This window comes from Delphinus delphis, chromosome 4 (genome assembly GCF_949987515.2).
Source record: "Delphinus delphis chromosome 4, mDelDel1.2, whole genome shotgun sequence".
NCBI classification, from domain to species: Eukaryota; Metazoa; Chordata; class Mammalia; order Artiodactyla; family Delphinidae; genus Delphinus; species Delphinus delphis.
In genome coordinates this window covers 115,110,297-115,126,977 of record NC_082686.1, presented here as the reverse complement: position 1 = coordinate 115,126,977, position 16,681 = coordinate 115,110,297, and the positions used below count along the sequence as shown (strand labels likewise).

Genomic DNA, 16,681 nt, shown 5'->3' with positions numbered 1-16,681 from the left:
TCTGAGGGAGGAGAAGGGTCACACACGCTGGATCTAATTTCCACGTCTGGAGAATGCATGACAAATGGTCCTCCAACTAACATTCCCAGTCCCTAGGGTTTGGAAGGGTTTAATTAGAAACATTTTCAATATTTCAAAAATATATGAACTGTTTTATGATGGGACCAAATAAGTCAATCTGAATGTCACATTTCTTTATGCTGGGTTGTGATTATATGAATTCACTGTGGCATTATTGATAATTTGACATTTGTAGGGAGTTTTACGTGGCAGCAAAATGTTTTTGATTAATAAAATGTGGGGAATAAGTTAATAATGTATTACTTAATAAATGCAGTTTGTTAAGTAGAAAAGAATATTTCAAAACTTGGTGGTGCTGGGAAAAAATGCATAAACTAAAACGTATATGATTAAAAAAAATAAGCACTAGAGATGTAATGTACAACATGATGACTATAGCTAACACTGCTGTGTGATATATAGGACAGTTGTTAAGAGAATAAATCCTCGGGTTTCCCTGGTGGCGCAGTGGTTGAGAGTCTGCCTGCCGGTGCAGGGGACACAGGTTCGTGTCCCGGTCTGGGAAGATCCCACTTTCCACGGAGCAGCTGGGCCCGTAAGCCATGGCTTCTGAGACTGCACGTCCGGAGCCTGTGCTCCGCAACAAGAGAGGCCACGACAGTGAGAGGCCTGCTTACTGCAACAAAAACCCAAACAAACAAACAAACAAAACAGAGAATAAATCCTAGGAGTTCTCATCACAAGGAGAAATATTTTTTCTCTTTCTTTTTACTGTATCTATATGAGAATATGGATGCTAGCTGAATCTACTGTGGTTGTCATTTCACAATATGTGTAAATCATGCTGTATACCTTAAACTTATACAGTGATGTACGACAATCATTTCTCAGTAAAGCTGGAAAGAAAACATGGTGGTGAGGGGGATATTGGGCAAAGTAGAAAGAGTAGTGAGTGGTAAGAAGCGTGGGATTCCAGATGATCCTGGATTCCTTCTGGCCTTCGGGGAGCCTAAGCCACACGTTTACATCATGATACATTTTGAATATAGGCCATTCTGGTGTTTTCCCCTATGTTAATTTTTTTCCAAATCCGGCACTCGTTCTTAGAATTTCAAACAGTAAGATTGTACAGAGGAAAAGGTGAAAGTCTCTCTTGTACCACTGTCAAGTTTGGTATGTCTCTCACTTTTCTCTGCATATATATCCACGCTATTTGTAAAAAGTCTTGGCCACAGGCTTCCAAGTATCCACCACTATCGCCTCATCTGCCCTAGCTCTTTCCCGCCAGGACCCCCATAATGCAGCAACTAAAGGGTGAAGATGGGGACTTCCCTGGCAGTCCAGTGGTTATAACTCCACACTCCCAATGCAGGGGGCATGGGTTCAATCCCTGGCTGGGGAAGATCCTGCATGCCGCACAGCCAAAAAAAAAAGAATATGTTAACGTGTGAAGACCAGCCCCAGCGTGCTAGTCCCTGTGTCAGCCTAGTGGTTAAATATTTTGAATATCACCCCTGAATTTCTCATATGTATAGTTTAAGAAAACATAAATGGATTCATGTAATACATATTATTATGTCAGTTGTTTTTAATTTAACAATACATTTGTCTTGGACACCTTTTTTTCATTAACATACCAAGATATATTCTTCGTAAGGGCTGCAGAGTGTTTCATTGTAGGATATATCATAATCTATTTACTTACACCCCAACTGGTGAACATTTAAATTGATTCTAATTTTAATCGTACAAGAAATACTGTAGTCCTGATTACCACATTTTGGGGACTTTAAATTGTGATATGTGCTGCAAAATTGTTTTCAAAGCGCCTGTTTGAAATTGCTCATTTTCCCATCCTTCACCAGTGCCAAAACGCTACTTAATTTTAGCCAATATTATTGTTTAAAAATGTCTCTAATTGTTATGTTACTTTTGGTGAGGTTGAGTGTTTCACATGTTCAATTGATATATTTTTTTATTCTGTGTCTTGCTTAATCTTTTGTTCACTTTTCTATGGGATTGTTTTTCTATTTCTTAGTGACTTAACTAGTCTTTGTATATCAAGGACACAAACAGTTTACTATTTTGTCGCAATTTGTGCAGTCTGTCTCAGCCCTCCCCACCTAGTGTTTGTTTCAAGACTCAGAGAGTGGGTCCTGGTTAAAATGACCCTGCATTCTCATTTTGCGAAAGAGGAGGAAAGAGGTCTTTTTGTAAGTGCAGAGACATCCTCCAAAGTGATCTTTTTCAGAGAATGGGTTAGAGTGTAAGCTCTGCCTAGGGAAGAGGTTCCCCCTCAGTTCCAGCTGATTCTTGACATGTGAGAGTGCGGGCCTTTTGTTGCTAGATTCTCAGATTTTTCAAGAAGAAACCAGCAAACCAGGTTTTTATGTAAAATGCCCTTCGAACAATACGCCTGTCTGTCTATCTATACATCAATACTGTGAAAACTCAACAATACACCTTTGACCTAAAATCACCTCCAGGACCATTAGCAGCCAGCATCCCAGCACTGAGAGGCCTGTCCTCTATACCTCATATGCCCTTTAGGAAAGTGGGATCTGGAACGGGAGCTGACTCCCAAGGTGTGATGCCAGCAGTTGACAGCAGAGGGCACTACTACTATGGGCTCCCTAGAGTGTAAAGTAGACCCTCATTTAGCAGACATGTCCCACTGTTTCCTGACACATCCCTAAGTGTAAGAAGGAGACCAGTTGTGATGGTGTCTATGCTGGTCAGAGAGCTGGTATCTGGCACTGGCCTGAGGAAGAGGTGAGGGGCTACACGGCAAAATGGAAACCACAGATATCGAGAACCCACTCTTCTGTCCATCCAATAGTTCCAGCTCAGCTGCTCAGGGTGAAAGGAATGTCCCCGGGAGTGGCCCACTAGGGCCAGTCTCCTTTGGCTTGTTCCTGTGTCTTGGATGATACCCCTGTTCCCACTTGTGCCACCAAATCTTGTGTGTTGTGGCACAGGTGGCACAGCAGAAGGTGACAGTTTCCCAGTGCTAAGTGATCTAGTGCTCTATAAACTCTTGGTTTCCTCGGGTCTTAGAACAGAACCTGGCACGTAGTAGGCACTCAGTAACTCTTGGCTGTACTGAATGTCAAACTGTGGCCCAGTAAAGGGAGAGTGTGCGGGTTCCACGCACGCGAGGTCTTGGTCAGCTGAGGAAGGAATCTAAATACTTTTGCTTTTGGCGTTACCGAAAAGGTGGTTCTGGGTGCACGTCAAGTTCCCTTGCTCACAGCAGCCCTGCAAAAGATGGCACCCGTTTCCACAGGGGGAAATTGAAGCTGGTGGGAATGACACATGCGTGCACCTGCGCGCGTGCGTGCACACACACACACACGCACGCACAGAGCTACTTTTTGTATACTTCAGGGAAGTGAGTTGAGAAGCAAAAGCTACCAACCCTGACACTTGACTGAACTTGGGAGGACACACCCGTGACTGCCAGGCCCTGGGCTGAGATGTTTTAACTAAGTTGGTTCTCATAATTACCTGCTAGGTAGAGTTTATTTTCCCCATTTTACAGAGAGGGTAAGTGACTTCCCAGGATTACACCGCCTGGGAAGGTGGAACTTAAATGCGTCTTTGACTCCACAGCCTGGATTCTTCTCTGCCCTCCTGCAGGAAGTCCTGGAGGGAAAGGGGTGCCCCAACCAGGAGAGCAGAGGATGAACAAGACTCCCCATCAAGAACTGGTGGCTGACAGTCATCCCTACTTGGGCCTGGCCCCTGTCCACCCTTTTTGTTTTTTTTTACATTTAAAAAATTGTGGTAAAATATACATTCCGTAAACTTTACAATTTTAACCATTTTCAAGTGTACCATTCAATGGCATTGAGTACATTCACATTGTTGTGCAACCAGCACCACCATCTGCTTCTAGAAGCTTCTCATTATCCCTGACTGAAAATCTGTATCCATTAGACAATAATTTCCATTCCCTCCTCCCCCCAGCCCTGTCATCCACCATTCTACTTTCTGTCTCTATGAACCTGACTATACTAGGCACGTTGTGTAAGTGGAATCATATATGTCCTTTTGTGTCTGGCTTATTTCATTTAGCATAACATTTTCAAGGTTGATTCATATTGTAGCATGTGTCAGAATTTCATTCCCTTTTAAGGGCTGAAATATATACGTATGTATATAATATATGCATAACATTTTGTTTATCCATTCATCTGTCAATGGACACTTGGGTTGTTTCCAACTTTTGGCTATCGTGAATAATGCTGTTATGAACGTGGGTGTACAAATACCTGTTTGAGTCTCTGCTTTTAATTCTTTTGTGTATATACCCAGAAGTGGAATTGCTGGATCATATGGTAATTCCATGTTTAATCTTTTGAGGAGCCACTATTCTCTTTTCCACAGTGGCTGTACCGTTTTACATTCTCACAGCAGTGCGTAAGCGTTCCAATTTCTTCACATTCTTGCCAACACTTGTTCCCATGAAATTTTGTTTTGAATACCCCGTGACACAGCTTGGCAGATTGAGGCTGGGGTGGGAGGAAGGCTTAAGGAAAAAAAGAATTCCCAGAAATCTGAGTCTCAGTAAAGCAACAGATGGTTATAGGAAGGGGTCAGAGACTGTTATCCAGAAAGAAAGAGTTCTTTGGTTCTGGGTTTCCCAGCTGGATCCACAAGGCTGGCCAGAAGGTTGGGAGTTGGGGGGAAAATGGTTGCCATCTGAACAGACCTGGGATTTACTCAAAGGACCAGTATGGGTTCGGATCAGAAACCAAGACGGTCCCTTTAGTTTAGGACGGGTGGGGCAGGGCTGGGACCCACTCACTGGGATGCCGGATTTTCCTGACGGATTAAACGTGGCATTCCCTCCTTCCAGCTTCCGTAACAGGCCTAAAAATAGCTCGTCCCAGAAGGGCTCGGGAGAGGCTCCGCCCCTCTTTGGGGTCGCGGGAGCGGGAGGCATCAGAGACCCCGGGCCTCCGGCTGCTGGCGCCAAAGGTTCTCTGTGTCCCCGGTCCCGCAGGTTGGCAGCACTGGGTGGGCGGGAGGCTCTGTCACGCGCCCTCGAGAGCCCGCGCTACTCGGGGCCGAGGAAGCAGCCCAGGCCAGCGCGGCGGCGAGGATTCCGGGAACGGCCTCTGTCCGGGGCGGTGGAGCGAGTCGGGAGGCTGGGCCGGGGCGGAGGAGCGGAGCCGCCGGCTCGCGACCTCTGCCCGCTCCCCAGGCTCCGGGGACCCCCAGGTGAGCCGCGCCGCGTGGGAGAGCTATGCCAGGAATGCAGCCCGGGAGGGGCGCGGGTGGGGAGCGTCGTGCAGTCCGAGACCGGAGCCACGGGCCGCAGAGGGTTCAACAGCAGCGGCTCGGGCGCCCTGCGGGGTCCAGGCGGGGAGCTGCGCCTCGGGACCCGCGGCCTCCAGCCTGGCCGGCTCCGGACCGAGGTACCCGGAGGGGAGCAAGAATGACTGAACCCGCCGGACTGGCCTTCGCTGGGAGGATGGCCTCGGATTTTCAGATTTTCAAAAAAGTAAAATGATTGGGGGCGGGGGTGGAGTTGCTGCTTTGCGTTCTGTAGGAAAAGGGGGATCTTTTAGCGATGAGATGAGTTATTGATAAAAACAAACAGATTAGCATCTCTGGTTCCTCCGCCTTGCACTCCGAGGCAGGAGTGTAGCAGGAGGCAGCCACCGTATTTTCCTTTTGAGGTGGCTGCAGATAAAAGGCCAGGGGAACTTGCTGGGTACGGGACAAGGGCCCGGAAGGCGGGTCAGAGGAGGGGTCTGCGGGACCTGGGCAGGGGTTACCCAGGCCTGTACCTTAAGGCGCAGGGCCTGCCTGCCCCTGCACGGTCTCTTGAAATGTGGTATCTAACAGGACTTTGAAGAGAGGCCTGATGAGTGTGAGGTGCTCCGACTGTGGCCTCCTACACTTCCGTCCACAGACGGGGTGGGTGGTTTCTCTCCTTTGTCACAGCCCCTCACACCTGCCCCTAGAGCTGGGGACTGGCCAGTGAGAACAGCCCCACCTAGAGAAGGCTGGTTCTCCAATCAAGCAGCTGATAAGCGGTCTTCTGTCTGTCTCTGTCAGCACCAACGCTCTGGAGACCTCTCCCTCACGTGGGAATCTTTTTGGATACCATCCAACTTGATAAAATGGTCGCATGAAGTTACATGCTTCAGGTTGGGAACAGAAACCTGAACTCACTTGTGCAGAATACCTGGGTTCTGCCAGGGAGCTGGAATTTGGTCCAAAGGCTTGTTGCTCAACTGACACAGGAGGAGGGAAGGGGACAACTTGGTGGGCTGTTCTGAACCTCCCTGTGGGCCCCTTGCAGGGAGGGCCAGTCCTGTTCAACAGGGTTTACCGCTTGCAGTGCCATCTGTCACTAGGCCTCCTACCTCTTGAGAGGATTTTGTGGGGTCTGATGTCCCAGGCTCTGAAGCTGGAGAAACACTACCAAGAAGCAATGACTACTCCATGGGAAAGAAAACACCAGTATGTTCTAAACTGCTATTCTTTTAGATGTGAAAACTAGTGTTGGTTTTTCACAATTTTGCACCTGGGAAGATAGGTCTTGTCAGTATGTAGTCGTCTCTAAAATACTTTGAAGAGACGTCAGTCAAATCCCTACCTCCCATTTTTATTTTAAAGAAAATCCTTTTGTGGCAAAAACTTAAAATGGGCTTTTGACCAAACCAAGGAGATCATCTCTTAAAAGTATCTCCAAAGTTTCTAGGGAGGAAATGGGAGACCTGGTGTAAGGGACAGCTGTGAGCCTGGTGGAGTGGATCTCTCTCTTGCTACTTTATGGGTAAGAAAGAGTGGAAAGGCGGGCTCCTTTCTTTAGAAAACAGCAGAAACCAAGAGCAAAGCAGAACAAGGTCTGTAACGGTAGTGCTTCAGGAGAGCTCCTGGGTCACTCTTGTCTCCGTTGGGGTCTCTAGCGCTCCCTTGCCTACGGTGTGTGCACGGCCTGTTTGCAAACTGTGCGAGGGTTTCCTTGGCAGCCAGAACACTTAGCACTGATGACACGCCTGAGCTCCTGGGACGGCACCGCTGAAGTTAGCTGGGAGTCAGGGCAGGCTTGTAAATGATCGCCTGGCAGCTGCCTTGGAAGCTTGGCTCCTCCAAGTGCTCCTTGTAGCTTGGCAGCATTCTTGAGGAAGCAGAACAGACAGCAAGGTGGCAGCGGTGGTGGTGTAGTCTATCTGTTAATTTATGTTAAAAAAATCAGCCAGAGTTTTGTTTAAAAAAATCAGCTCTTTGGTCATTTTTGTGGATGTTCTCTTTGACAGATTATAGGTGGGCAGGTTTCAGAAGAATTGTAAAGTTTCCAGGAGTTGTTTCACTGTGGAATGGCTGCCTTGTGAGATAGTGAGCATCCCGTCACTGGGAGTGTGCAAAGCTAGTGGTAGACAGGCTTGTTTTCTTGGCCGTGGGATTGCCCCAGGTAGAAACTGTCTCTTTAATAATGAAGTGAGTTTGGAATGCTAGCGTAAATATTCTTTTGGGTCCCACTAATTCGTGACAATGGTCTAAGATTGGGAAGTTCCTGGGACCCATCAAAACATCTAGAGATGGTTAATAGTTCCAGATTTCCTAATGACGGTGAGTCATTTTATTTATTTATTTATTTATTTATTTAACTGCTTGTGGGATCTTAGTTCCCCAATCAGGGATTGAACCCGCGCCCCCTGCAGTGGAAGCACAGAGTCTTAACCACTGGTCTGCCAGGGAAGTCCCACAGTGAGTCATTTTTGCCTTGTGTTTCTATTCCCAGATGTGGGAAAAGAAGTCTGCTGATAATTCAGTCTGCAGAAAGTACGGCGTGCCTGCCCTCTGGGATGTGTAGTTTCCAGGTAACCAGCAGCATTCTTGTTTGGCTTTGTCTTCTGCCCATCCCAACCAGGACCCAAGCTGTGGAGCTGAGTTGTATTTGGCTAAGTTCTGCCAGGATACAGGGAGACTTTAGGGTCTCCAGCATAGACCCTGTTGTGATTTGCTGTAAACTCTTTCAGTCCTTACAGTTTGGTCAAGAAATCTCAGGTATTGTAATTTACAAAATGGGAAGGGATTTATGTATCATCCTCATCATCATTGGGAGGTAGTTTGGCATAATTAGAAGTTTTGGAGTCAGAACTTGATTTGGATCTTGGCTTCCTTACTTAGTAACTGAAGGACTTGGGGCAGGGCCCTTAGCTTCTCTGAGCATCAGTTTCTACATCTATCAGTTGAGGCAAATCATAGCTACATACAAGGTTGTATGATGGCTAGAAATAGGAATATTAAAGGCTGGCACAGTGCCTGGTGCACGGATACTTAATAAATTATAGCTGCTATCATCCTCATCAACTTCAATTCCCAGAGTTCAGGGTATGTGCCCAGCAGTGGGGTTGCTGGGTCATATGGTAGCTCTATTTTTAGTTTTTTAAGGAACCTCATACTGTTCTCCATAGTGGCTGTATCAATTTACATTCCCACGAACAGTGCAAAAGCGTTCCAAAAGGGAACCCTCCACACCCTCTCCAGCATTTATTGTTTGTAGATTTTTTGATGATGGCCATTCTGACCGGTGTGAGGTGATACCTCATTGTAGTTTTGATTTGCATTTCTCTAATAATTAGTGATGTTGAGCATCTTTTCATGTGCCTCTTGGCCATCTGTATGTCTTCTTTGGTGAAATGCCTATTTGGGTCTTACACTTATTTTTTTTTTTTTTTTTGCGGTACGCGGGCCTCTCACTGTTGTGGCCTCTCCCGTTGCGGAGCACAGGCTCCGGACGCGCAGGCTCAGCGGCCATGGCTCACGGGCCCAGCCGCTCCGCGGCATGTGGGATCTTCCCGGACCGGGGCACGAACCCGCGTCCCCTGCATCGGCAGGCGGACTCTCAACCACTGCGCCACCAGGGAAGCCCTTACACTTATTTTTTAATTGGCTTGTTTGTTTTTTTGATATTGAGCCCCATGAGCTGTGTTTGTATATTTTGGAGATTAATCCTTTGTCCGTTGCTTCATTTGCAAATATTTTCTACTATTCTGAGGGTTGTCTTTTCATCTTGTTTATGATTTCCTTTGCTATTTTAAGTTTTAAGTTTAATTAGGTCCCATTATTTTTTAAGTTTTAAGTTTAATTAGTTCCCATAATTTTCATTACTCTAGGAGATGGGTCAAAAAAGATCTTACTGTGGTTTTTGTCAGAGAGTGTATCCCATTGTTCATTGCAGCACTATTGACAATAGCCAGGACATAGAAACAACCTAAATGTCCAACGATAGATGAATGGATAAAGAAGATGTGGTACATATGTACGATTACAATGGAATATTACTCAGCCATAAAAAGGAATGAAATTGGGTCATTTGTAGAGATGTGGATGGACCTAGAGTCTGTCACACAGAGTGAAGTGAGCCAGAAAGAGAAAAACAAATATCGTATATTAACGCATATATATGGAATCTAGAAAGATGGTACAGATGAACCTATTTGTAGGGCAGGAATAGAGATGTAGATGTAGAGAATGGACACGTGGACACGGTGGGGAAAGGGGAGGGTGAGACGAATTGGGAGATTAGGTTTGACATAAATGCACTACCATGTGTAAAATAGATAGCTAGTGGGAACCTGCTGTATAGCATAGGGAACTCAACTCGGTGCTCTGTGATGACCTAGATGGGTGGGATGGGGGGTGCGTGGGAGGGAGGTCCAAGAGGGAGGGGATATAGGTATACATATAGCTGATTCACTTCATTGTACAGCAGAAACTAACACAACATTGTAAAGCAATTTTACTCCAATTAAAAAAAAATTCCCACAGTTCTGCTCACCATTTGATGTCAGAACCCTAGGACTTCTGAGAATTGGACTCTTGGGGTTCTAGTGACAAAAATGGGTGGTACTTTTGGGATTTAGTAAAAACTCAGGAACTCAGATCCCTGATTCAGAATTCTGTATAACTGGGAGTGGGGCTGCCACCTTGGGTATTTACAGACTGTGCTCAGAGTGTAAACAGGAGGGTTTATGGGCTGCTCAGGAAGCCAGCTAGAGCACTGCTGCCACCTCTTGACAGTCAGTGTGGGACACTTACTCACTGATGAGCCTGTGCCCACCCACGAGGGCTCCTGCCCTCTAAGCTTTCATCAGCGGCCTGGAGGATTAGGCTGTGGACACAGATGGTCAGCACATCAAGCATTTCACTAAGCCTAAATGGCGTTTCTCTCCAAGGAGTACAACTTAAGTGCCCCTAAGTCCATTCTTACTCTTTATCCTATTTCTTGTTGGTCCATAGCCTCAGTTCCCCAAGACCCCGAGAATATAGAATCTTGAAGCAGATACTCTAAGATTTTGACAGTTCCATTCAGGTCAATAGCAATCTGGGCTGCGGGTAATATGCTAAGGGCTGGAATCCAACAGATGTGAATAAGCCATGGTCTCAGCCCCTGTGGAGCTCACAGCTGGGGATGTGGTGGGACAGGGGTGGGGGGCAGAAAGGACACAGAAATGTCCTGTATGGCCTCTCCTTGGGGCTCCCTGTCCTAGCTCCTTCCCTGGCACTTAATGCTCTGGGAGGTAATTCGGTATATTTTTCTGACTTTCTGGAGAACAAAATCTGGAGCCAGACCCCAACACTTAACTAGTCGTGTGATTGTGGGAAAGTCATCTGCCCTCTGTATTCACCTTGAAATCTCTTCATCTGTCCACTGGGTTGTTGTGGGAATCAAATGGGATAATTCATGCAAAGTCTTACAACTGTGTGTGAAGCACACAGTTCCAGAAGTGTTCACGATTTTTATTAACAATGGCAGGGGGGACGTCCCTGGTGGCGCAGTGCATAAGCATCTGCCTGCCAATGCAGGGGACATGGGTTCGAGCCCTGGTCTGGGAAGATCCCCCATGCCGCGGAGCAGCTAAGCTCGTGCGCCACGACTACTGAGCCTGTGCTCTAGAGCCTGCAAGCCACAACTACTGAGCCCGTGCGCACAACTAATGAAGCCCATGCACCTAGAGCCTGTGCTCCGCAACAAGAGAAGCCACCGCAACGAGAAGCCTGTGCACCGCAACGAAGGGTAGACCCCGCTTGCCGCAGCTAGAGAAAGCCTGCATGCAGCAACGAACACCCAACGCAGCCAAAAACAAGCAAACAAACAAACAAAAACAATGGCAGGGACCGTTGCCTGGGTCACCATCCGTCCCAAGGGCCAGTCACGGTGCCTGGCACTTAGTAGGGGCTCAGGAGCCATTTGTTGGTGGGATGGGTGAATGAATGTTGCACAGCCACCCAGCACAGACCAGAGTGTGGTGAGGGCGACCAAAGGAGTGTGCGCTCTGTGCTCTGGGAGCCCGGGGGAGAGGCCAGGGATTCTGCCTATGGGCCTGGGAGGTATTTATGGTGGCATTCATGTCTGAGCAAGGCCTTGAGCATGAGTTCACCTGCACGAGAAGCAGAAGGAAGTGGCGGAGGGCCGTCTATCCCAAGAGGCAGCATGGCATAGTAGCTCAGAGTGCAACTCTGTAACCAGGCTGCATGGGATGGATCCTGCTTCCTGCACCTGGGGCAAGCTTCTTCACTTCTTTGTGGCTTAGATAATAATAGTACCTCCTTGAAGGGTTGTTGTGAAGATTACATGAGTTATTCTTTATAAAGCATTGAAAAACAGTGCCTATGAATAAATAGCCCATAGATATGAAAGTATGGACAGCAAGTAAATGGTAGGTGGGAGATGCAGCTAGAAAGGTAGTTTGGAAGCAGTTCATAGAGGTCTTTGACTATCTTATTTTTTATTGAATTATATTTGACTTACAATATTATATTAGTTTCAGGTATATAAAATAGTGATTCAATATTTTTATACATTACAGAATGATCTCCACAATAAGTCTAGTTACCGTCTGTCACCATACAGAGTTATTACAATATTATTGACTACATTCCTTATGCTGTACATGACATCCCAGTGACTTATTTGATAACTAAAAGTTTGTACCTCTTAATCTCTCTCACCTATTGCACTCATCCCTCTGCCCCCTCCCCTTTGGCACTCATCAGTTTGTTCTCTGTATCTATGAGTCTGTTTCTGTTTTGTTATGTTTGTTCATTTGTTTTGTCTCTTAGATTCCACATGTAAGTGAAGTCGTACAGTATTTGTCTTTCTCTGATTTATTCCACCTAGCATAATACCCTCCATGTCCATCGATGTTGTCGCAAATGGCAAGATTTCATTCCTTTTTATGGCTGAGTAATTATCTATCTATCTATCTATATCTTCTTTATCCATTCATCTGTTGATGGACACTTAGGTTGCTTCCATATTTTGGTTATTGTAAGTAATGCTGCAATGAACATAGGGCTGCATTTATGTTTTTGAATTAGTGCTTTTGTTTTCTTCAGAAAAATACCCAGAAGTGGGATTTCTGGATTGTATGGTAGTTCTATGTGTAATTTTTTGAGGACCCTCCATACTGTTCTCCATAAAGCTGTACTAATTTACAATCCCACCAACAGTGCACGAGGGCTCACTTTTCTCCACATCCTCCAACACTTGTTATTTCTTGTCTTTTTGAGAATAGCCATTCTGACAGGTGTGAGGTGATATCTCCCTGTGGTTTTGATTTGCATTTCCCTGATGATGAGTGATGTTGAGCATCTTTTCATGTTGTGCCACTCCCTTCTGGCCTGCAAAGTTCTGCTGAAAAGTCAGGTCATAGTTTTAGGGGAGTTCCCTGTACACAACTAGTTGCTCTTCTCTTGCTGCATTTAAGATTCTCTCGTTATCTTGAGTTTTTGCCATTTTTAATTATAATGTGTCTTGGTATGGAACTCTTTGGGTTCATCTTGTCTGGGACTCTCTGTGCTTCCTGGACCTGGATGTCTGTTTTCTTTTCCACATTAGGGAACTTTCCAGCTCTTATTTCTCCAGTTAAGTTCTCTTCCCCTTTGTCTCTCTTCTCCTTCTGGGACTCCTATATTGTGAATGTTAGTACACTTGATCTTGTCCAAGAGGTCTCTTAAACGGTCCTCATTTTTTAAAATTATTTTTTCGTTTTCACCTTCGGTGATTTCCACTACTCTGTCTTCCAGTTCATTGATCCATTCCTCTGTATTATCTAATCTACTGTTGATTCCCTTCTCGTGTGTTTTTCTTTCAGTTATTGTATTCTTCAGATCTGTTTGGTTCTCCTTTATATTTTCTGACTCTTTGTTGAACTTCTTACTGTGTTCGTCCATTCTTCTCCTGAGTTTGTGGAGCATCTTTATGACCATGACCTTGAACTCTTTATTGGGTAGATTGCTTATCTCCACTCATTTCTTTTGGAGTTTTGTCTTGTTCCTTCATTTGAAGCATATTTCTCCGTCTCCTCATTTTGTCTAATTCTCTGTGTTTATTTCTATGTATTAGGTAGGTCAGTTTTGTTTCTAGATCTTGGAGAAGTGGCCTCATGTAGGAAACGTCCTGTGCAGCCTAGTACCACACTCCCTTCTGGTCCCCAGAGCTATATGCTCCATGGGTGCCAGCTGTGTGGGCTGAGTGGGCCCTTCTGTGTGGCTGGGCTGGCTGCTGTGAGTGTGCTGGTAGGTGTGGCTGGCCCTGCCTCATGTAGTGATCGGAGTTGAGTCCTGGGGCAGCTGGCTGTGGGGGCCAGAGGGGCCCAGGGCTGGTGCCAGCTCTCCCATATGCAAGCCTTGCTGGCCTTCAAAGCCAGGTGTTCTGGGAACTCATCTTCACAGTGCAGGACCTCTGGGCTGGGGAGCCCTGAGGTGGGGCTTAGACCCCTCCCTCCTTGGGGAGAACCTCTGCAGTTGTAATTATCCTCTTGTTTGTGGGTTGCTCGCCGAGGGGTGTGGGTCTTGACTAATTTGCGTCCCCACTCCTTTTACCCATCTTGTGGTTCCTTCTTTATATCTTTAGTTGGGGAAAACCATTTTTGCTAGTCTCCAGGTCATTCTTATAGATAGCCAGTCTGTACATAGTTGTAATTTTAGTGTGTCTGTGGGAGGAGGTGAGCTAGTGTCTTCCTACTTCACCATGTTGGCCATACTTGCTTGAATATCTACTTAGTGAATTTGGAATTAGCCCACGAGGAGCACAGAACATCACTTCCCATATGGCTGAAGCTCCGTGGTGGCTGCCCCTTGTAAACAGGGCACGCACTTCCCATTTTGCCACAGTCCTTAATGCTCCCTATGCCAACACTCCCTACTGCAATGGTTCTGAAGCAGTTAGTCTGGAGATCTGCATTTCTAACGAGTGTCCAGTTGATGCTGATGCTGCTGGTCTGTGACTACACTTTGAGAACCACTGCCCACGTGTATCTCGGACACTAAGATAGGGAATCAGTTGCCACTTAGCATCAAGCTTGTATTTGGTTTCTCTTACACCTGGCATGTTTCCTACCTTTAATAGTACCTTCGTGGTCCTGGTGGAATTTAGATTTGCGATTTCTGGTATAATCAGTATTGGAAGGCTAAGTCTAAAGGTCCCAAGAGACAGGCCTGTGAGAAGGAGATTTGGGAGTGGCTGAGGCTCGGCCTATAGCAGGCCTATGGTAGCTGAAGCTATGGTTACGTGTGAGCTCATCCCCAGGGAGAGTGTGCAGGGAGAGTTGGGTGATGGATGACCAGCAGCCTGTCACAGGGGCACTGGCACACCCTGCCTTAAAGGAAGGGTGCAAGGATAGTAGGCTCTTCCTTGTCCAAGGAAGAGGCTGGAAGGGGCGTTCGAAGAGGTGGGAGGAGAGCTGAGAGAGTGGCTGGTGGAACATTCTTGGCCTTATTATGAGAGAGGGGACTGTGGGCAGACATCTGAGGCCAGGGCTTAAATATTAAATAGTTAAACAGCGAGTTCTCAGGTGAGCTCCTGGTCTGTGGGAGGACAGGAAGCAGGTGTCCTGTTACCCTGGCCCACAGCCCACCTGGCAACGTGCTGCTGCTCCAGAGCACAGCTTGTTGTGGCAATTGTCTCTGAGGCTCCGGTGACACAGTTAGAGCCTGCAGCTGAGCATGGTGAGTGTCATGTCACCTGCCTCCTTTTAAAAAATAACGTGACATATTAAGAGGAATGTGCTGGTCTTCTCCTCATGGCCGTGATGAGGATGCTCATGGCTGGATGGTTTTGTTTCTGGAGTATGTGTTGGGGAGGAGGATCTGAGAAAGGGAAACATTGGAGCTGAAATGGGAAAGGTGGGTCCGTGGCATCCTGTGGCAGCTTCAAGACCAGGCTAAGGGGTTTGTTTGCACTTGGTACTGGGGCAGCAAGGAGCCATGCTAAGCTGGCGAGGAGGGGGGCTGGGGGGCAGGTGTGTGATTAACGCATCTCGGTGGCCCCAGTGCCTGGCACCGGGCCTGGCCAAGCTAGGCATGTTCTAAAGGAGCGGGGGAGGGGGTGAGTGAATGAATGAATGTGTTCGATGGGTAAGGTTTGATGATCTGATCCAAGCCAAGTTTTAGGACAAATAGCCTCAAGAATCGATGTTGGATGGTTCAAAGTCCACAAGCTTTGGAGCCAGATGCACCTCCAGCTGTACTTCAACTCTGGCCTCCCTACCTGGGGAAGACACTTAACCTTTCCAGACATCCGTTTCCTTGTTTGTAAAGTGAGGATAGTTCTACCTGTTGGTAGGTTTGCATTTAGAGTGTGTGTCTGGCTTGGAGGCTGGCACTCCCTGCACTGCGGCCGGTTTTCCTACCGAGCACCCTCCCCTTGCCTCTCCTCCAGTCCCCAGAGTACCCCAGGGCAGGTGGGGGCAGGCTTGTCACCTCCCACTGCCGCCATTCCCAGATGAAGACAGGCTCAGGGTGCTCAGGGGCCTTTCCTGGAGGCCTTCCCCTCTTTGCAAACTGAGCCTGACTGTTTCTTCAAGGGCTTTCAGCTTCCTGAGGTCAATGACCTTTTTCTTCTCTGACTTTCTGCTGTACTTGAAAGTGTAAATCACATGATCTAAAGAGAACTTGATTGAATAGGGTTACCTGTATTTCCTGTTCAGTCAGATTCTAAGTTCTTTAAGGCCGGAAATTATATATTTTTCTTTAAGAAATTATAAAAGTAATAGATGATGACGCAAAGAACTGAATAGTATAGAGAGGTGGTGAGTGGAAAATAAAAGTCCTCTAACCTCCGTTCCCACTTCCCAGGTATAACCATTGCTAACAGCTTATTTTCCTAGAAATAGTCTATGCTTATTAAAAAATATAGATAATGAACCATATTTAGGAAGAATAAATCAGTCTACTTAATTATGATTATATATGAATAACAAATATGAATCATTCATATATGTGTGTTATATTTATCATTATCATCATTGGTCTATGTAAGACCTGTCTATCTATCCATCTCCTACCCATGCACCATCTATTTTATTTATTTATTTTATTCATTTATTTTTCCCCATTTCACATTCCCATTTCCCTCCTGCCTCATAGGAAACATTCTAATGTGAGATATATATATATTTATGCATATATGTATATATAATGCATATACACATACATATGTGAGATATACATATCTGCTTTATTTTTGCTAATTATTATTAAATGTCATATTAATATATTATTTAAACAGAAATGGATATATATGTATATATATAGTCATTATTCCGTATCAATCAGTACATAAAAACTGCCTTATTCTTATCAATAGCTGCATAGTATTTCATCGTATAGAGATACCATTCATATCCCC

The 16,681-nt window shown here is 46.0% G+C and overlaps 1 protein-coding gene across 1 annotated transcript in view; it reads left to right on the top strand.

Moving 5' to 3' along the window:
• The first annotated feature begins 5,063 nt into the window (after positions 1-5,063).
• Positions 5,064-16,681, top strand: part of DZIP1L (DAZ interacting zinc finger protein 1 like) — a 46,680-nt gene continuing 35,062 nt past the window's right edge. Inside the window, exon 1 of the mRNA XM_060010049.1 lies at positions 5,064-5,247. The gene's annotated coding sequence lies outside the window, so the exon portion shown is untranslated. The remainder of the gene's footprint in view (positions 5,248-16,681) is intronic.